Source organism: Lutra lutra, chromosome 16 (genome assembly GCF_902655055.1).
Source record: "Lutra lutra chromosome 16, mLutLut1.2, whole genome shotgun sequence".
NCBI lineage: Eukaryota > Metazoa > Chordata > Mammalia > Carnivora > Mustelidae > Lutra > Lutra lutra.
The window spans coordinates 11,732,181-11,753,782 of NC_062293.1; the positions used below are offsets into that span (position 1 = coordinate 11,732,181).

The 21,602-nt window shown below is 40.0% G+C and overlaps 1 protein-coding gene across 1 annotated transcript in view; it reads right to left on the reverse strand.

Moving 5' to 3' along the window:
* GNA13 (G protein subunit alpha 13) overlaps window positions 1-21,602 on the reverse strand; it is a 40,109-nt gene that overhangs the window by 14,933 nt on the left and 3,574 nt on the right. The gene's annotated exons all lie outside the window — the stretch shown is intronic.

The following is a 21,602-nucleotide window of genomic DNA, read 5'->3' on the forward strand; positions in this document are numbered from 1 at the left end:
TTACTGCAAAAAAAAAAAAAGAAAAAAAGAGAGAGAGAGAACCTGTCTTTTTACAACCTCAAAAAAAATTCCAAATTAAAAAATATAAAACATGTGTTGTTTGCAATCTCATCATGAAGGATATGGAAAATGAATACTCAAGTCTGTTCTCAGTAAGCCCAAGAGCTTCTGAAGGTCCCCTTCTGTTCGTGCTTTACTGCTTCTAGGCAAATTTTATATCTAGTTCAGTGCCCAGCACCCGCAGGCTCCTCTACCTCCCCAGAAGTGGCGAATGAAGGATGAATTACCAGGGGGAAATTCCCCTCAGGTATTTTTTCTTAGCAGTTTCAGAAATGATCAAAAAGTCTTCTAGTTGTCTACTATTAATGTTAAGGAAAATATGTGCATTTTAGTCCTTTTTCTAACAGCAATCTGGCAAGTTTCTAAACTTCTCCAGGCCTCAGTTTAACTGTCAATAAAATGAGGAAGTTTCGTGGTTCCATGGATAATTACTGAAGTTCTGCTCTATGCAACAATTTCAGTTTATACAAATGATTTAAGTTCTCCTTTCCCTATATCTCTGCGTCTGTTAATCTTAAGTCCACTTTTGTTGTGACTCATTATTCAAGTTATGCTGTTGCTTAGTTTCTTGGCTAATACAGAAGTAAATAATTTCATGTATCAGGCAAGAAATTTCATGGGTCTAACACTCACTTTTTGCTGGTGATGACCTGAAACTCTACTATATCGTTCCTCAGTCTGTTTTATATTACTAAAGAGAAATTTTCATAAAACTGCAAAGAAGAGCAGTAAGTCACACTTACGACTTTTAAAATGTTTTAAATGTTTCATGTCATCCCTTAGCCCTTTTCCCTCTGTTCGGAATACTGGCATAACTGTCTAAGTGTGGCATAGCAGCCAGTGGGCCTGGGTTCTAGACACAAGATAGTTCTACTCAGCTTAAGTTACCTCAAGAACAAAATGCTAAGAGAGATAATTAGCTCCAGTGTCCCGGTGAATTAAAAAATCCTATTAGTTCTACAAACTGAATTTTGTAAGTTGTGTCTAAACTAGGAATGGCCTGAATGTTATCCCACAAGAATCATGTGCTACAAAGGTTCTTTCTTTGCTTGGGGTAAAATAAGCCAGAGACCGAGTTTAAAGGTAACAGAGAAGCTGAGAACACAAATGAGAATGTGATTTTATTAAGCAAATGTGTAGTCAGAGTATGGCAAGCTTGGCAGTTTATCTGCCCAATTACTGAACAAGAGACCCATGTATTCAACAGTCTCTTCTGCACAGCTAAAATGTATAAAGGACAGCACTTTAGAATCTACAACTTTAAAAGGATGTGGAATTTAGGCTGACTTTAATACAGATTTTTAAAAAGCAAGGCATGCATATTCTAGATAAGGCAACTTGGCAATGGGTAACAGGAACTTTAAACAGGATCCTCACTGCAGAACTATAGGAAAAATCCATGTTCGTGCGGCAGTGATAGTGCCACTGTGGCAGAAGGAAAGGCTGGCTTGGGGCTACCTGAGGTCTCCTCTTCCCTATCTTCTAGAGCAGGGATCCTCCCCAACCATGACCTGCAGGCCAACGCCAGCCCACTGCTGGTTTCCGTATGGCCCGTTTCTGAACGGTTGGGGGGAGAAAAAAATCAAAAGCATACTTCATGACATCTGCAAATGATACGAAATTCAAATTTCAGGGTCCATAAATAAGGCTGTATCGAACACGACCTCCCTCATTTGTTTGCGCACGGGCGACGGCTGCTGCGGACGCCACGAGCGGTCACGACACCGCTGAGTGTGGGGCTCTCCTCACCGTACGCGACACGATGCTGACGCAGTGACAGCCTGAAAAGGTCTCACGTGTCCCCGGGAGTGCCAGAGCGTGACCTCCTTTTCTTTTCTTTTTTTTAAACTAGTGAATATCCATCAAAACACAAAGCAAAATAGGACTTTCAATGTCCCGCTGTTGAGGCACAACGGAATGTGGGTAATCCTGATAAACCACACACGATGGAAAAGCACCGTATGTATTAGCAGCGGTACCGTGGCTATGCTAAGAGAATACAATATACGTCCACATCACCAGACTAAACACTCTTCAAAAATAATCCCAACTCACAGGAAAGCAACAGGGGAAAAAAAAAAAATCACAAAGTTTAAAAGGGAATAGTTCATCACAGCAGGATTCCTTCGTGAAAGATGGAAACAGACTGAAACTGAAGTCAGTTTCCAAGTGCTTCAGGTTTGCTGGCCAAGCAAGGACTCCCACTTACTGCTCCGCGGTTGTTTACTCAGCAACCAGCGCCAAGTCTGAAGGCACTGAAGATTCAGCCTGTCTGAACAGTGTGTGCGCGGGAGCTACACGTGAGCATACACTCAAAGAAGCCGAGAAAGCTCGAGGGCGACTTCACCTAAACTGTAACATTCCAGCGTGTGTCACAACTGATGTACACAGTAGAAGTATGTGCGCAGCAGAAAAAAGGACAAATTTAGGAAGACTGTACAATGACTGCACATTGCGTGACTCGGTACTTTGTGGAAAGTAGATGGGTCTCTCATGTGTTTCTGAACCAGAGAAGTGTCAATAATTAACTTAATTCACTTCCCATGGACTTATGTCTCATCAGCTCCGTGAATTCTGTAAAAAATAGAAGCTGAATATGCTGATTTGTCCTATTACACAGTTCAAGAGCTTAGCAGAGGTAAATCTTTACGGAGATTTTTGGAACTAATGGATGAAAGTGAATTTCTCCCAATAAGAATGGCCTTCAATCACTAATGCGGACCATGAATGGCTCTAGAAATTAGCTTTAGGGAACATCTGATTATATATCTTAAGGAATTGAACCTCAAATTAAAAGGCAAACCAGTTTTTGCAAAACTTATACTGTGATAACTCATTTCAACAACTGGCATTATTTTAATCATAAGCAATGTTAAACTGTTTCATATATATATATATAATTTCTTTGCTTCCAAAAGTTAAAACAAGAAGTGAGACCACCATCCTCACATAAATTTGCAGCATGTATTTTTCCAAAATCAAACTATAGTTTTTGCAGCATCTTTCAGATCCCAATGCAAGGACAGAGGATACTGTCATATTTCAAAATCCACTTAACTGTACAATGAGGAGCTTCCGCCTAACCATCAACTGGAAATGGATAATTTGCAATGTAAATGACACGCCAAGAGGCAAACACTGAGAAGAATCTACTAGAATTTTATAAATGTCTTCCAAGCAATGACTATGCTCAATTAAAATCATATGCTCAGGGGCGCCTGGGTGGCTCCGTCAGTTGAGTGTCTGCCTTCAGCTCAGGTCATGGTCCCAGGGTTCTGGGATCCAGCCCGGGAGAGTGGGGCTCCCCTGCTTAGCAGGGGGTCTGCTTCTTCCTCGGCTCCCCCAAAGCTTGTGCTCTTACTTGCTCTCTTTCAAATAAATAAATGAAATCTTTAAAAAAATCACATGCTCATTTGGCAGTACCTATCTGTATGAAAAGACATCTTTTTCAAAGATGAACTGTGTAAAATCTCAGTACAGATCAGCATTAATAAACATCTGCAACTTAGTTTGGTGAGAGGGAACCTTCAAATTTGAACCCCAATTAAGCAAACTGTTACTCATCTCCAAAAGAATCCCACTCTTCTCATTAGTAAACCTATATACTACAAAACACTCTATATAATTTTTATTATTCGATTTTGAATTTCACCCACAAAATACTTGTGGAAATTTGTGTTTTTTGTTATATAAATACCTATGTAATGCCCTTGATTCTGTCTGCTGGCATGCAAAGTCTAAAATATTATACTCCTACTACTGGCCCCTTTCAGGAACAGTGTTCTGACTCCAGTTCTAGACCCAGGGTCTTACACCTGGCAGTGCCTTAGCACTTCTAATGCGCTTGGCAAAGATACTGACTCCCGGGGCGCCTGGGTGGCTCAGTCCATTAAGCATCCAACTCTTGATCTTGGGGTCGGGGGACTGAGTATCGAGACCTGTCTGTCTCTCTCTCTCTCTCTCTCTCTCAATAAATAAATAAATAAATAAATAAATAAATAAGTCTTTTTAAAAAACTACAGGTTCCAAGGTCCACCACAAATCTATCAGATCAAAAACGAAAGCTCTAAAAGAGGAGACTCTGATGTAGCCATTCCAGAGTCAGCTCAGATCTGGACACCCATCTTACTCAAAGCTGGATTTTATATTGACATTTTCATGACTTTTGGTATTGATTACACCAAGTCAGTTGTGTTTTTTAAGCCTTGCAAAAATGCCAAGAATATTAAGAAACTAGATTAGAGGATGCGAGGGCGATCTGGCTGGATATGTGTCACCACACGGATCGCCAGGGCTGATCTGGCTGGCTAGGCAAGGCCTCCCCTTCCTCCCTCAGCGCTCTATGTGCGTCCCTCCCGAAGCTGTGCGCTCAGTCAAGAGGAAAACCTTCCCCGACTGAGGAAGACCATTCTTTGGTCAAGGATATATGAGCAGCTACGTCCCCCAGCTAGAAATTCCAAAAGCAAGCTCTCAAGAAACTAGATTAGAAACTTACCTGGCTTTATCTTATTGTAAAAGTAGGTTTCAAGTATCACTTTCGTTCAACTAGGTCTCACAAGTAAAACATTACACCTTCCTTTGACAGATCTGAAATGTGACATAAACAGCGGACTTAAGACTACAAGCAGAGCTTTTCCTTTATTTGGTCACTCCAGGCATACCTTACTGCCATTCTAGCTGCCTTCCTTTCCATATCCCTAGGGCCTATTTTCAAACGTCCACCAGAGTCTGCAGCCTTCGGAGATAACTCCCTGAGAATTTTATGGTCAAAAATTGATGAACCTGGTAAATAAGTATTACACTATTAAAATGTTATAAAAGCATAAATGAGAAAAGTGACTAGAACGACTACTTATATCTTAGCATAGGATCCTGAAGAACTGAAAACCTCAATTAAACCTAGGAAATTAATTTGTTCCTACAACAGACACTTAAACTTTGCATGATAAGGTAAAGCAACTCAAGATGCTTAATAAGGAAGAAGTACTCACTATCTTTTTACCTGCTAAACAAGTACTCTGTGGGATGAAAAGGTCAAATAAAATTCAATCAAATGTGGAAAAAAAATGCAGAAAATGTATCAGATTTTAGTTTACTATTAAAAAAAACTGCCATTGTTTAATCCTGTAAAATATCTAGAATTTAACTGCAAGCTAATTAACTGTGCCTATAAGTGGCAGAAAACTCACTGAAAAAAGAAGTCAATCAGAAAAAAATAAGTGAATTAAAAAGTATCCCATTTTTATGTGTTGAGGCCCTTTTAGTTAGTTATGAGACCACCACTACCTAAAACAGTTTTCTGTTGTTTTTTTTTTTTTAACATTTATTTATTTGAGACAGACAGGCAGACAGACAGCAAGCGAGGTGAAGGCAGAGGGAGAGGGACAAGCAGACTCCTGGCTGAGCAGGGAGCCCGATGTAGCCCGATGTAGCCCGATGCCAGGACCCCCAAGATCATGACCTGAGCCAAAATCAAGAGTCAAAGGCTGAACCAACTGAGTCACCCAGGAGCCCCTAGTTTTCTGCTTAAAAATAAACATGGCAGTACAATAAACAGTAGAGAAAATCTATACTACCAAGGTAATTAAGCAGTGAGAAATTTCCTTCTGAAATCTAAGTATACATGTGATTCTAAAAATGAGAACTCGAAGTTAATATCCAGTTTCTCTTTATATAGAGAACCAATCACTAGCCAAATGCTAAAAACAGCAAAACATTACCTGAAGAAGTACTAGTGAACTACAGAATAGATGTCTGTGCTCTAAAATGGCTAAGTGCAATGGTTTAAAGCTGTTTACACACTTCCCATGCGTGTGAAGTCTTTCATCTGCAAGTTTGGAATACTTTAAAGATGAAAAACAATCAAGAGATTAGAGAGAAAACCAGAAATCTGTTTACTCCTCAAACTGATTACCCTTGGGAGTTGTACTACTTCGATCGCCACAAGAAGGTTCTGGTATGCCTGTAATGCGCCTTTAATTTTCATCAGTCTTATAATCCCCCAAACTAAGCCAGATCAAAGTTTCCCGAATATTCATTAGGTAGGCTTCATTAAGCATATGTTTGGAAAAATCTATTCAAAAGAAAACATCCACTCACCTTTAAAAGTGACCTATATGTTCTTTAATTTTATTTTTAAATTTTTTGGAAGATTTTATTTAAGAGAGAGAAGACATGTGCATGAGCGTGGGATGGGGTGGGGGAGCTTGATCCTGGGACCCTGAGATCAAGACCTGAACCAAAGGCAGACACTTAACCAACTGAGCCACCCAGGCACACCAACATATATGTTTTTTTTAAAAACAAAACAAAACAGTAATTTATATTGGTATACACTAGTAATTTAAGCCCTGCAAATATCATGATGAAGTCGTATCTAAATAAGGAGACTTTAGGACAATATTCTATGAATAGATTTTGAGCAATGTAAGCTTTTCCACCTAGCATTTACTTATGTAAGTTTACAGTAAGAAGCAAATGGCAAATATAAATAAGGTACAGAACAGAAAAGTTCGGGGTTAAAGCTGGTTAATGAATCAAGACTCTTCATTCAATCTAATGATGTGGCTAATAACAAAGGCAGAAGATAGTACATATTTTTAAAATTATTTAAAGACTCAATTTCCCATCAGATTGGTCCTTTCTCTATTCTCTTCACACATTCACATGAAAATATGAAAGTTACCATGATACTGCTCTGCTCACACTATTTGTCTGAAATCTAAGATTCTAACATTATACTTAATTTCTCAAAGTCGTTAAACATAAACGTGGCCTAGTTATATTTTAAGAGTTTATTCATACCTTTGAAAATGACAATAATGTGAGAAGAGCTTGAAACCACTGTATTTCAAATATGTGAAATATACTAGCTCTCTAAAGAGTTCCATGTCTTTCCCCCCAGCTAATTTTTTTCTTCAAACTAAAATACGATAAAGAGGCCAGCCAGCTTTACACACAGCGTAGGCACATAGGGCACAAACAAAACTCTCCCCCCCTGGTTCTCAGAGCTGGCCACGGGGCAGGCTCACTTCTTCTGTTAGTGTCTTCAACATTCTCCTTTCACCTGTTCTTCACAAAGGACCTATTATTCCAGATCTTCGAAATGACAACGCCCTCCCCCCCTTTTTAAAAATGGCTTTCCCTATTCCTTTTTCTCTGGAAAAAAGCATTATCAAGTACCGATGTGATACACGCTGCATGTCTGGAGCGAGGGTCATGCTGACATCTTCATGATGAAAGCATACTTACTGAAGTAGTATCACTCGTGCAGGTTTGGTTCACATGGAACAAGACAGTATTTACTTGTATTAGAAATACATAAGCTCTTGTTCTTTGTCAAAGGAAAACAGGTCAATATTCAGTGGACTCCAACTGAATGCAGTTTCAAATTCTGGCCAGCGTTTTCCATGTGTATCACTTAAAACTTCCAGAAGAGCCAAAAATTAGTCAGTTACATTAAAAACCACCCCAGTATTTGAAAACATTTTTTCAAAGTAAATACTTTTCCTGACTAATCTATGATAGTTTATAACAGCCTAAACAGAATTTCCCCAAAAAAGTTTTGTCTCATTTAGGCAATTAATTTCCACGTTGCCTGTATATGAGCTGTAAAAACAAACCCGTGCACAAGATTAAAAACAGGAAAATTTTGGACCAAACTAAGTTATCGCTTTATTTTGTAAACAGCCCTTTCCTTGCCACTGCTCACAAATTAGTAAGTTCCTTTTTACATCCAGGTTTTCAATGAGATTTCTCACCAGAAAAAATTTAAGGCTAATGATCATAGTTTTCTAAGAGTACTACTGTAGTCCTACCAAATTCCAATTCACACATAATACAACAATGCAGATTGGTAATTCTTCTACTATAGAAATCACAAAAAAGAACCTTACTTTCATTAAAACATTTCATCCCGAAAAAACAAAAAAGTTTAGTCATACATTTAGTAAGTATTTATACATACATATGTATGTACCTACTTATGTGCACATACCTAACATATATAAGCTATTCAGTTTTGTTATCTTGAGTACCAATTATTCTCTAAACCCTACTTAAGAACTACAATCCCGGGACGCCTGGGTGGCTCAGTTGGTTGGACGACTGCCTTCGGCTCAGGTCATGATCCCGGAGTCCCAGGATCGAGTCCCGCATCGGGCTCCCAGCTCCATGGGGAGTCTGCTTCTCCCTCTGACCTTCTCCTCGCTCATGCTCTCTCTCACTGTCTCTCTCTCAAATAAATAGATAAAATCTTAAAAAAAAAAAAAAAACTACCATCCCTTCTTTAAAATAACACAGGTTTCAGAATGGAGGACAGCATTCCTTTTTAAAAATCTTCCCTCAAAAATTAAGCATTTTAATTAAAAAGTAAAGATTTTATTTATTTGAGAAAGATAGAAAGAGCCAGGGAGAGCACAGGTGGGGAGGAGAAGGAGAAGCAGGCTCCCTGCTGAGCAGGGAGTTCAACCAGGGGCTCGATCGCAGGACCCTGGGATCATGACGTGAGCTGAAGGCAGACGTTTAACTGAGCCACCCAGGTGACTCTAAATACAGATTTTAAATGTGAAGAAGCAGTTTAATATGGTAGAGATGGAGGGCCAGAACGATATCATATATAATGTTGTTCAACTGGGTAGCAACTTGGTAAGATTTAGCTCATGTTCCCATGTAGCACCACCACCTCCTGCTCATAAAAAAATATATACAGGAAAGAATTTACATTTAAGTCAAAAATTCACCCATTTCTAGAAAGAAAGGATGAATCCCCAAGTTTTGTAGCAACATGGACGGGACTGGAAGAGATTATGCTGAGTGAAATAAGTCAAGCAGAGAGAGTCAATTATCATATGGTTTCACTTATTTGTGGAGCATAACAAATAGCATGGAGGACAAGGGGAGATGGAGAGGAGAAGGGAGTTGAGGGAAATTGGAAGGGGAGGTGAACCATGAGAGACTATGGACTCTGAAAAACGATCTGAGAATTTTGAAGGGGTGGGGGGGTGGGAGGTTGGGGGCACCAGGTGGTGGGTATTGTAGAGGGCACGGATTGCATGGAGCACTGGGTGTGGTGCAAAAATAATGAATACTGTTATGCTGAAAAAAATAAAAAAATTTAAAAAAAAAAAATTCACCCATTTCTAGAAGAATCCCTTACCAGTTCTCTGAGAAAAATTACCTCCTCCAAGAAATGCTAATGTTGCAACATTAAATGAATAGGATATAAAATTGTACAGAAAGTACAGAAACGTTTATCTCCACCTCCAATACTATTTTCAAGTATCAGAAGGAAATATACCAAAATGTCAACAAAGATATCTTAAAATGGTGATTAGGGCTAACTGGATGATTTTCTAAAATGGATATATACTTTTAAAATTTAAACTTTAAAAAGCTAATTTGGATTCTGGAGCCTTTAAGTAATTTCCTCAAAAAACAAAAAGAAAATGATTTTCTTATTTTTCAGTTTCCACCTAATGATTACACTAAAAAGCTTAAAGTTTTTTGAGCTCTGAAAAAATTCTCCAAAGTTAAAATACTTTCTTTTGCAAAGGGTCAATCATACACAATCCTGCTAATATATAAAGAAACATTAAGCTCTGCCAGAACGAAAATCTTTAGTAGAACATCTTTTTTTTTTTTTAACTCTCAAAAAGAAATGACCTCAACTGTTAAAAAAAAAGGAAAAAAGAATACAGTCTTCCAACACAGGACATACTTCCCAAAAAAAGTTTCAATTCCCCTGCTGTCTAAATAGAGGGCCCTATCAGAGTCCTTCTGAATGCACACCAGATGGAAATTTCTGCTCTATGATGATGTGCTACAATGCATCTTGAAATCCCCACAACTCAAACATTATGCAATAATTGCAACATTAATTAACATTAACAATCAACATTAATAAAGAAATTCTATGCCTAAAATCACACAGCAGATGGGAGGAAAATCCAGATCACTTTATTCCGTTTTAGTGTTCAGTCCACCAGCACAAGTTCTCTTGTCAAGAGAAGCTCCACACAGCCTACAAGGGCATTAACTACCTTTCCTTTCCCCATCTGCCGATCAATCGTGTCAGACAGCAAGGCAGTGCAACCTGTGAGTGTTTCTAAACACCGACCAACGTGGGAAATAGTTCAAAACGTATGCTGGCCTATCAGTTCCTGTTTCCAAATCACTGTTGAGTTAATTATATTACGAAGGGATGGAGGAAAGCATGGTAGTGAGTATCAGACATGGGCTATGGAGTCATACAGCCCCGACTTTGAGTAGTGGCTCTAATCAAAACCTGCTGTGAACCTTAACCTCTACGGACCTATGTTTTCTGTACAAGATGAAGTGAACGGGACCCATACTCTCTAAGGTCTTTTCTAGGCTAGTAAACAGGGATTGTGCACATTCCTGGCGGAAAGGCAGCAAAAGCAGCATACTAGAGCATTCGTCGTCTCACTGGCAAGCACTGGGGCTGGCTTATCCGGCTCCCACCAGACCGAGAGCCTGCACCCAGGCAGCCAGACAAGCAGTTCGTAAGCTCTAGGGCCTACCCGGTCCAGAACTCAGTGTGGGCAGGTGTTCAGTGCGTGTCTGCTGAAGGAACAAAGGAATGAATGTGTTTTACTGATCAAGTTATTGCCCTCACTAAACAGGAAATGGTCATAAGTAAAACAATCACGTACAAAGTGAAAAACTCTTCTGTGTTTGCCTGGCCTAATGTTAACAGCATTATCGCCTGCTATGAACTCTTACTTCTGAGACAGTGAGAGGCAAAGAAACTGGTCAGTATAAACACAATGTCCTTTTGAACTCTGAAAAGGCTTGGAAAAAACCCAACCTACGAAGCCAGGTGGTTCAAAGTCCTGCAAAAGGGAAATGAGAACAGTCAACTTAATCTCAAGTAGATCCTCTCCACTTCCTCAACTCTCTTCCCTCTTCCAGCCCTGCCAGCCTGGCTTGTCCCTCACCAGGTCACCTGCCCCAGTCAGCAACAACCTTCCAGATGCCAAAATCAAGGAACACATCAGTCTTCGCCTTACTGCGCCTCAGTGGCATGCGGCACCGCTGTCCACTCGTTTCTTCTCCAAAACACTTCTCTGGCCCCCAGGGCTCTACACGTTCCTGAAATTCTCCTACCTTTCTGGCCATGTCTGCCAGCATCCCCTTCTCTGAATGTTCTCAAGCGGCCTGAAGGTCCCTAAAGACTCCACCCTGAGCCCTATTCTCTTTCACACCCTCTCCGAATGCATGCCACATTCCGTAGACTGTAAAGATCACCGGAATACAAGTAACTCCTGAATTTCTAGCTACAGCTGAAAGCTCCATTCTGGATTCCAGACTCCTGTGTCCAACTGCCTACCTGATTCCGCCTCTATGTCTCACAGAGATCTCAACCTAATATGCCCACACTGAAGTCTTCATCTTCCCCCTCAACTCTCGCTCACAAAATCTTTTCATTTCATCAAAAAGCACCGCCATCTACCCGTTCATTTAAATCAGAAGCCGAGTCACTCTTACCGTCTGCCTCCCCCTCACACCTCATCTCCAATCTGTCAGATCCCCGTGATTCGCCCTACAAAGCGCATCCTGAAGCCACCATCTCCCTCCATCTTCACAGCTTCCACCTGATGACCAGCTGTTCCTTCCGCAACAGTATCCTAACGCTGGAACCGCTTAGCATCCAGGGCCTCTCAACAACGGTCTGCTGACTAAGCGTGGCTCTTCTCATCTGCCCCCAATTTCCACACTCCAGCAAGCCTTCCCCCACCCACGTCCTGCACGCATGGTGCTCCTTCTGCCGAACCTTCCTTCTCCTCACCTGGCTAACCCTTTCTCACCCACGGGGTCCTAACTTACAGGTCGCCTCCTCAGACCATCCTCTTTTTCCTTCAGGGCTTCCTTTTCTTGTCCTTCAGAACATTTACTACGAATGTAGGTTCCTCCATCAAGCAAGATCAGTGAGAACAGAGAGTGCTCTCATTGGATTCACTAGCAAATGTGCAGCCTGTGGAAAGGGCCTGGCTCATTAACAGATTTTCACTACCATGTGACTGGAGGGCTGCTGGGAGCTCCCAGTTAACGGTTACCAGACTTGTGAAAGAACAGATCTCCTGAAATCTGCTACTCGAGGCCTTCTTACCCACATTGTCTTTCCTGTTTGCTCTTTACTTTTCCTATTTAAGATTACAAGGAACATGGATACTCAAAGTAATGCTCTACACCTTCATACCTGCATTTCATACAGAATAGAATTACATATAAAAGCACAAGATGAGGGGCGCCTGGGTGGCTCAGTGGGTTAAAGCCTCTGCCTTCAGCTCAGGTCATGATCCCAGGGTACTGGGATCGAGCCCCGTATTGGGCTCTCTGCTCAGCGGGGAGCCTGCTTTACCTCCTCTCTCTCTGCCTGCCTCTCTTCCTGCTTGTGATCGCTGTCTGTCATGAATAAATAAAATCTTAAAAAAACAAAACAAACAAACAAACAAAAACACAAGATGAGGGGTGCCTGGATGGCTCAGCAGAAGAGCACATGACTCTTGACCTCAGGGACGTGTATTCAAGCCCCACACTGGCTGTAAAGATCACTTAAATAAATAAAACATTAAAAAAAAAAAAGATGAACATACACATTCCCTTCAAAAGAATGCAATTCTACACAATGAAAGTTTAAAAAACAAAACAAAGGAGCCTTCTTTTTCAAAATGAAGTTATCTTACATTATGACCTGATGTGCAAAATGCTATTTAACAGGTAAAAAAATCTTAGTTTCTTACTAAGTTGTAACACCAACCTTAAAACCGGTTGCAACATTTAATCATAAGATAATTTTAAAAAGTCAAGGAAAAAATTAAGGAAGTACATATAATTCTCCTTGCCCTTTTCTAGAACTAGAATGTGTGACATCTATATGGTATAAAGTCCCTATAATTTTTGAAGCTGTAGCTAACAAACAATAGTTTTACTGCAAACATAGCAAGTAACAGTTAAAAAGAGCAAATCATTACTATTGCAATATTTTAACTCAATAGGCTAAATCACATTACTCTCTTTTAAATATTTACACTAGGATAAATAGTATTTGCAGCTTTGTGAAAATACAGCACTCAGTTACTTAGGCTTTTAAAATCAATAAATAGGAATTTAGGGACCATCTCACACGGGAACAGCAATCTATCTAAAGCACGATCTCCTCGTTTGTTACACCTCCTATAACAGGGAGTCGGCCAGGCAGTAAGTTGTGACTCCAGCAACTAGGAAAACCTAGTAGCTTCCATTTTTCTTTTACTTAGTATCAATTAGTGCACATCATGAGGCCTAAATGAAAAGTCACACAGCGACGTAAGATGACAGACACTCCTACTAGGCAGCTGGTCTTGGTTAACAGAAAAACAATTCTTAAAAAGACTATCCAGGGAATAAGAGTAACCAGGATACTGAAAAGGAAAGTCAAAGTCTCTCACACCAATTATTCCTTAGTTCCACTCTTTTAACCATTCTAGAAGGGTGAGAAGAGAAATGTCCTACTAACAGGATAAATGGGGCAGCTCTGGCTCAAGAAACCCAAAGACACCGTTTTACTAGTGCTTTTACCTGGCTGTTACGCAAAATGATCAGAAGTTATAAAATCTCAAAAAAAGTAATATGAAATTTAAAAAAAATCATTCTGTATTGTGTAAGGAATTTTTTTTTTTTACCTTGGAAAAGCATCCCAAATAGCCTCTTTGGCCTGCGTACCTGCAAAGCCTGCAAAGCCTCGACCAGCTGCAGGCACAGGACCGGAGAGGGAGAGAGCACGAGTGTGGGGGTGGAGGGTCACCGCGGAGATGGAGCAGAGAGGTGCGTGCAGTGGCAGGGCAGAGCGCCGGCGCCTCTGCCGATGGCTATCCTACCGAGCCGCCAGCAGGATGAGGATTTGGTTAATTCAGCCCACGCATCAGATTAAAAATCAAGCGAAGTGATATGAGAAGGCAACACGAACCAGTACAGCAACACAGAGGAACTCAGTTCTCTCTCGGATGTTCTGCCTTCAGCAGAGACAACATACGGTGTCATGAGAATATGAGTCGTATTCTGCATGTTTTAGAATTCAGGATTTTTATATCGGTAATCAAGTTCAGAGAGGGAAGCAAATCAATGCTTATAGGGCTTTATTTTGTTAAAAAGCTACATGTGGTTTATGCGCGTATGGCTTATTAGAAATAGTAACAGCTCATGTTAATAATATGGTTAATATGGGTCAGGCACTGGGCCACAGGCTTATTTTATAGGGATCATCTCGTGCAATTTCTACATCAACTAATAATAATAATAGGTCTTCGGATAGTCTCCCTTTTACAATTTCAGAAACAGAAAGGCTGAGGGACTGCCTCAGGCTCACACACTGAAGGGCAGAGCCAGGACACAAGTTCTAGTTGGTCATTCAGCTCCACGTTATCCCTCCGCACAGCAGATAACCACATCAAAGTGGAACACCATCACATTAAAACCATTTGCAAAAATGTCTTACAACATGTAAAATAAATCAATGAATTTGGATATGGTTATTTTCTAATCTGCTTGGAAAATACAAAGTTTCATGGAACAAAACCAAGCACACATGTTTTAATGACTTAGAACTATAGCCAAAATAAACCAATGGAGAGTGATTCCACTGCTAGTTTTCTGCATCTCTTGTGTAATCGTTGGGGATATGAAACAGTTCGCCCACTGCACTGATTTAAAAATCTTTTTTATTCATTTTGCCAAGAGAAGAAAGAGATTAAATTGGAAAGAGTAAGACAAACAGTGACCATCACTGCAACAGATTGGTAACTTTAACCAAGGCCACTGAAGTCCGATTCTCGAAACAAAATTACTATTCCCTTGATCCCTATCAGCCCATTCTAATGATGCTCTGCTAATGCAGATGAAACAAATTCTTCTGGATAAAAAAGAGCATCTGTAAAAAAAATATGTTATAATAATGACCAAAGTAGACTGTATCATACAGCTGGAAAAAAAGACAAAGTACTTTCAAACGAGGAAATAAAAATAATTGTCAACTTTCAGAAATATGCACTTAAAAAAATAGGCAGTTTCTAACTGGAACAAAAACTTAAATTGCAATCTGGAAGGCTCGCAAGCAGCATAAAAACTGTGGCCGCTCCGTGAGAGACACTGCAAAGAGCTCATAAAATAAGAGAACACAAAGGATCTGATAACCCCTTCTGTACACCAAGCACAAAGTTGGGCAACTATATGCCAGGCAGGCCAATTCCCAAATGACACTTGCCTAAAAAATACAACAGCTGCCTGTCAGATAACAGGCAGCCGTCATTAAACGTTCCCATTTCAGGGCCCACGTTACAAACCATGTTCACTGACGGAACATCAGGTGAGGATACTAGTATAGTGAGTTTTCAAGGAGGTGAAGATTCAAACCACCTTTATCATGATGAATGGTGGTTAGGATGAACTGTGCCACTAAATGAGTAAATCTACCATCAGTCATTTAAGATTTATATCATAACTATAATCTGAATTTAAAAAAGGAACAGCACAAGGACATTATGAAAGTTCAGAACAGAACTGTGCAACTACCAGTGCAATGCCATGTATTCTTAATAAAACCTTACACATATTTAAAGTGATGTGCTAGAACTTTCTAGGGGAGTGTTAATTATTTGTGTGCATGGGTGTTGGCCAGAAGAGGCTGGGCATGGAAGGAAAAAATGCTCCACGGATGTAATGCTTGAGTGCTCCACAATGGTCCACTGGCCAGCGTTGCGGACCAGTGGAGTTGGCAGACCAGGATTCCAGGGTCCAGTCTATCCTTTCATTAGCTGTGACCCAAAGCATCAAGAAACCTCTCTGCGTCTGAACTTTTTCCTCTGTGCAATGGAGACAATAGCATGTATTTCATTCCTCTCACAGTGTTTTTAAAGGATTATATGGTAATATACATGATAGGGCTCTGAAAAGTTCAAAGCAATTTTCATAAAATGTAAAGTAATAAGAAGTGATATAATTATCAGCCCTTGAACTGATTTTCTAGAGAAAGAAACTGGCACCTGTTTTGGGCTAATAGGACAAGGTGTCCCAGCTTGGTCAGGCTGCTTCCTATCTGTGAACAAGGAACAGGGACTATTCAATCCAGGGAGGCCTTCGGCAACTATGGTTTTCTTAAACTAAAGGCCACAAGCCTTTCTCCCCGGCTAGGTCCACTCTAAGGAATTCTGAAACCAAAGTCTAGTTTTCATAACAAAACCATCTCCTGGCTTCATCTCTTACTGTTTAGTGAACATTTTCCGAGCAGCATAAATTACTATACCACTAGCTTTATTCAGCAGTAAAACATAATATAGCAGCACAGTAATCTACAACACCTGGCTAGAACCCAGACATCCCATAGCTAGTTAAGTTTTCACCAAAAAGATAAATAAATTTAAAAGATATAAACACAAACACACCAACATACTATGTCAAGAGATACACACGCATATAAATGCACACACGTCCAGACAATCTCACGGAGTTGTATTAAAACCATAAGCACATGCCAAACAGCCTCTTTGTTTTTAACATACAGTACTATACAGCTCTGGGTTGCTAAGATTTGGATAAAAAGAAACCACTTTCTTCTGATCGAAAATTCACCAAGAAGCAATTCTATCTATGGAGACCTAAAATTTTAAAATCTCTGCAGTTATATATAATCTTTTTGTTAGATATGTTCAAGTGTTTTACCATAATCCTCGAATCCAGAGACAATAGGTTTTTTGCAACTTGAAGTCAAAATCCTGTTTTGATTTTATTCATGGAGAAAACAGACCAATTCCTTCCCCAGCAGAAACATATTCTGTCACTGAAAGTAGTAACTGATTCATTTTTTTAAAGCCAATCCAAATTAGAGTTAAAGAATAAACCAGTGCCTCTAATTCTATAGCATTTCAAATCCATTTTGCAGAATAAATACAGAAATAAATATGTTAGTCCTAACTGAAGTTCCTATTTTACTTAGCCCTCAGCTCTTTATAGGTCAATGAATGGGGCTAAATAGTTAGTCTGTTGCCCAGACTGAGAGCAGCTCTGTCTTAGTGGATAAACTACCTCATCGGCTTGAAGAAGTGTGAAGTCCAGCACAAACTGTACTGCTTGAGTAAGAAAAATTAAGTCTAACTGAAAGTACCACGATAACAAAGAAAATAACTTTGGTTTCAAGAACTGCAAAGACAGACTGGTCATTACAGGAAGCTGTATTAGTGCTGACAAGTTATAAAGTGTTTACAGAAACTAGGAAGCTCTGGAGTGTCCCTCCCAGTCACACACTTTCCTGCCCTATTTAACCTGTCCTGTTAACGTTGCTTACACTTCCAAAGAAGTAACTGAATATTAAATATCTAAAAAAATTAACTGACAAGCATTCCTGGCCATTTTGTTAGTTTTGCTCCGTTATCTGCAGTTACACACTTTCCAGCCAAGCCCTGACTCCCATCTCTAGTCATGTAAGTTACCGAATTCCCTGACCACAGTCACACGCTGTTCCAGAGGGGGTATCTCACGTGTGTAGTGGTAGGCCAGAGTGAACACACAGCCGAAACTCAGCATCACAAATAGTTAATCCAGTGCTAAGAGACCGCTTCTGAGTATGTATATCCCGGGAGCTCGTTTATAAGAATTAGAAAGGTATCTTAAAAGCTAGAAGAGCAATGTAAATCTTGGATTCTTCTTTTTCCACAGTAAACTATTTAGCTTACCCATAATGAAACTAACCAGAAAAGGAAATGTTTGCCTTTGGGAACTTGGAAAAGAAAACATTCATGTTTGTACCTGAAATTATTACTAACAAATGAATGGCTGGCTAAAAACCTAAGCTGTGATCCCACTACCCTATCCCTTTTGCCCTGAAGACTGATTACAAGGCAGTTGCTCATCTTAAGCAAAGAAACCATAAAAAGGCTTAAAAACTATTCCTGTTTGGGTTTTTTTTTTTTTTTGGTATTTCAATTTGCATTAATAAATTTAATAATCAATTGTTAGTTGAAACAAAAAAGATGAATTTTATCTATCTACTAACTTCTCTCTTCACCTGATGGTTTTACTTTTACTTTTTTTTTAATTTTTAATTTTTTATTAACATGTAATGTATTATTAGCCCCAGGGGTACAGCTCTGTGAATCGCCAGGTTACACACTTCACAGCACTCACCATAGCATGTACCCTCCCCAATGTCCATAACCCAACCACCTGGTTTTACTTTTTCTATCCAAGACTCAAGAATATACATTGTTAAACATAAAAAGAAAAATTATGACTGTAATATAAGGACTTCCCAGCTCCTAAAAAATTAACAGACTAGCGTACAGAAATGATTCCTATTTCCCAGAAGACACTTAATGTGGGATGTTTCTTTTTTTCTAGAAGAACCTTATAATTCAGAATGTCTAAAAAAGGAGGAAATAAAATAAGTGTCAGGCCTTTATGCTAGTGAGAGAGAAAAAGACGAACAAGGCATACCAATGGAGCTTCTACTTTGGTGGGAGACCCAAACACAAGTGCAAACAAGTGGAGTACAGGCAACCAAACGGGGGCTGGAAGCAAGTACAGCAAGGAGAACACAGGGCACAGAGCCACATTCCAGCCGGAGGGCTGGAGAAAGCTCTGACCCTAAGGCACCGTTCCTCAAGGCGGCCCAAGGAGCGAATTCATCCAAATCACTGATGACTATCTGTTATACATACACATCACCGGGTCCCATCCCAGATTCCTGAATCAGAGCCTCTTGGGATGAGTCTAGAACTCTGCTTTTGTTTTGTTTTGTATCAAATAGGCATTCCAGTGAATCTGATGCAAGGGGTCCGCGGACCACATTTAGTCACACTGAAATGTGATTACCATTCTTCTAAGTCAAGGGTAGGACGTACTGATATATATAGTCGTGAAAAACCCTGACAGAAAGACCTTGTAAAGACAGCCACAGCAGCAGAAAATCAGGGTATGTGGAATTGAGAGGTTATCAGGTGTGTGAAGTAGTCTAATGAATACACTGTCGGAATCATAGGCAAGCTCGCTAGGCTTGACTCAAAGAGTTGAACTCTGTTCTGGTGGTAAGGGGGAAAGAACACAGTCTTCTGAACAAACCCGTGTAGTGTTTGAACAAGATTACCTGGGAGTCCAAGCAAGAGGTACTAAGACATTAATGGAAAGAGGGAAAGGAGGGAGCGGATGCAAGAGATTTTTCATCAGTGGAAAAAATAGGACTTGTGAATTTGCTGCATGTGGAGAAGAAAAGGAACTAAAGAGAACCGGCAGGAATATTTTAAATGAGCCAGGTGCCCTCTCGATGTCTACCACTGTGCCAAGCACCACACAGCAGCCAAAAGCACAAGAGTCATTAATTCAATGTAATACTTGAACTCCTCCTATACGTTGACAGGCACCATTAACAATGCCAAGGATACACACAGGAAAAAAAATCCTGTCCTCCAGGAGTTTAAAATTACATCCTTCCCTGTTCCTCTCTTCTTCTGTCCCTACTTTTTATGGGGCAAAGTCTTTCTGGAGCTTGTCAGTCCTTGTGCTCAAGACCTTCTTCATTCCTAAAGCATCAGCTGGGCCCAGTGAAGAACATGTAGGCCCTCACTCTGACTGGTTTTGGTTATTTGTTCTTAATGGCAAATACTCAGGAATGCTTTTTCTCCACTACGATGACAGCACAGTCTTGATACAAAACTGTTAGAATGTAAACGTCCAGGGATGCCTGCGTGGCTCAGACGGTTAAGGCGCTGCCTTCAGCTCAGGTCATGATCCCAGGGTTCTGGGATCGAGTTCCGCATCAGGCTCCTTGCTCAGCTGTGAGCCTGCTTCTCTCTCAGCCTCTGCCTGCCACTCTGCCTGCTTACGCGCGCTCTCTCTGACAAATAAATAAATAAATACGATCTTAAAAAAAAAAAAGAAAGAAAGAAAGAAAGAAGAATGTAACGTCCAAAATCAAGTGTCAGTGAGGCCCAACTTCAATGAAATGGACTTACAGAACTTTCCCTCAGACACCTTTAGAGTCCAGCTGTTTATTCCTTCACCCAGTCAATACCAACCGTACGCTTTTGCAGCTGGATGTTTCTCCCCTGACCTAGAAGGATGAATAAGGTCTTCAGAAACCTTAGAGTGGAAAGTATGGTTTGTTCAAGAAAATGAATTAAGAAGAAAGGAGAATAAGCAGCACCTAAAAGCAAGATGGAGGGTGACAAGAGACGAGAAACAGTGTGCGGAGGAACTATCGGCTATAAAATAAGAAATACTGACCAGAGGACAAAAATCAACCACGAGTCTGAGAACTGGACGGAGGTCACTTGTCAAGTTAAATTCATAATTGTCAGCATATAATGCTGCCAACGACTCGATTTTAATAACACGAGACAGTCTCTGCCTTTCGTTAATGGACAAAGTACCTGACGAGATACACACACCCAAGAGGAAAACTATACAAGACAGTCGGTAACCAGCAGCTACCGTTGCACGGCGCCCGTGAGAGCCATAATGCAGAGAAAGTAAAGATCCAAAACTGAGCTTTATAAAAAGCCGTCGTGAACACGGTTCTAGAACTTTTAATAGCCAAGACAGCTTCTGAGTACAAACTGTAGCAGCAAAGACTGCCGGCTGTGTGTCGTTCTGGAGCCACACCCGTAAGTGTGGATCACTTCAATGCCAATGACATCATCAAACAACTTTCTAAGCAGTTTTACTTTCAAATGTCACTCCTTTGGGATCAGATTACAGTAAAACACTTCAAATCTGAACTACCTCCAAAGTGCATACAGTCTAGATTGTTATCATTCCTGGGGATCTTTCCGGTCTTCGGCAAATAAAACCCAGAATACAATCAAAGCACTCACAATTAAACTGCAAAACACTTGATTAAAAAAAAATTGATTTCAATCATTATTTGTGTATCTTTAACCTAGATCCTTTTCTTTTCCCACCCTCTCCACAGCGCTGTACAACGGCTATAAACGTTACAGTAGTCTAAGATTATTTTGCTTCTGAAGAAGAAACGTTTTGTAAAATGTGCTTAGGAACCTTAGAAAAACACACATAGATGCAACAATGACTTAAATGTTATCAAGGACTTTAATCTCTTTCTAAATTAATCTGAATCATAAAAGGAGTACATCAAAAGGCCACACAGATGACACATCTGAACAACGAGGGGCAGTTACTGAGCTTGCAGTTCGAGAACAAAAGGTCAATTTTTCAGAAGAATGAATATTGTTGCTACAATTAGGAGGAAATTGTTTTCAAAAGTAGAATAAAATTAGGAGAAAGTACCTAAGAAAATCATCTCACTCACAAAAAAGAATAATGACCAATTACACATAACTGTTTCACCAAATCTCAGGGGTTTACTTTATTTTTATCTTGCTTCAGAAAGAAGCTCATCTATATAGCAATCCAAATTTCTGAGGCTAAAATTCTGGAGAGATACATTTTAATGTGGAAGTCAGTGAAAAAAGGTATGTTAGAATCAGTCACCGGTAAATGTTATTAAAATAAAATGGCAACAATGTAAAAGAACA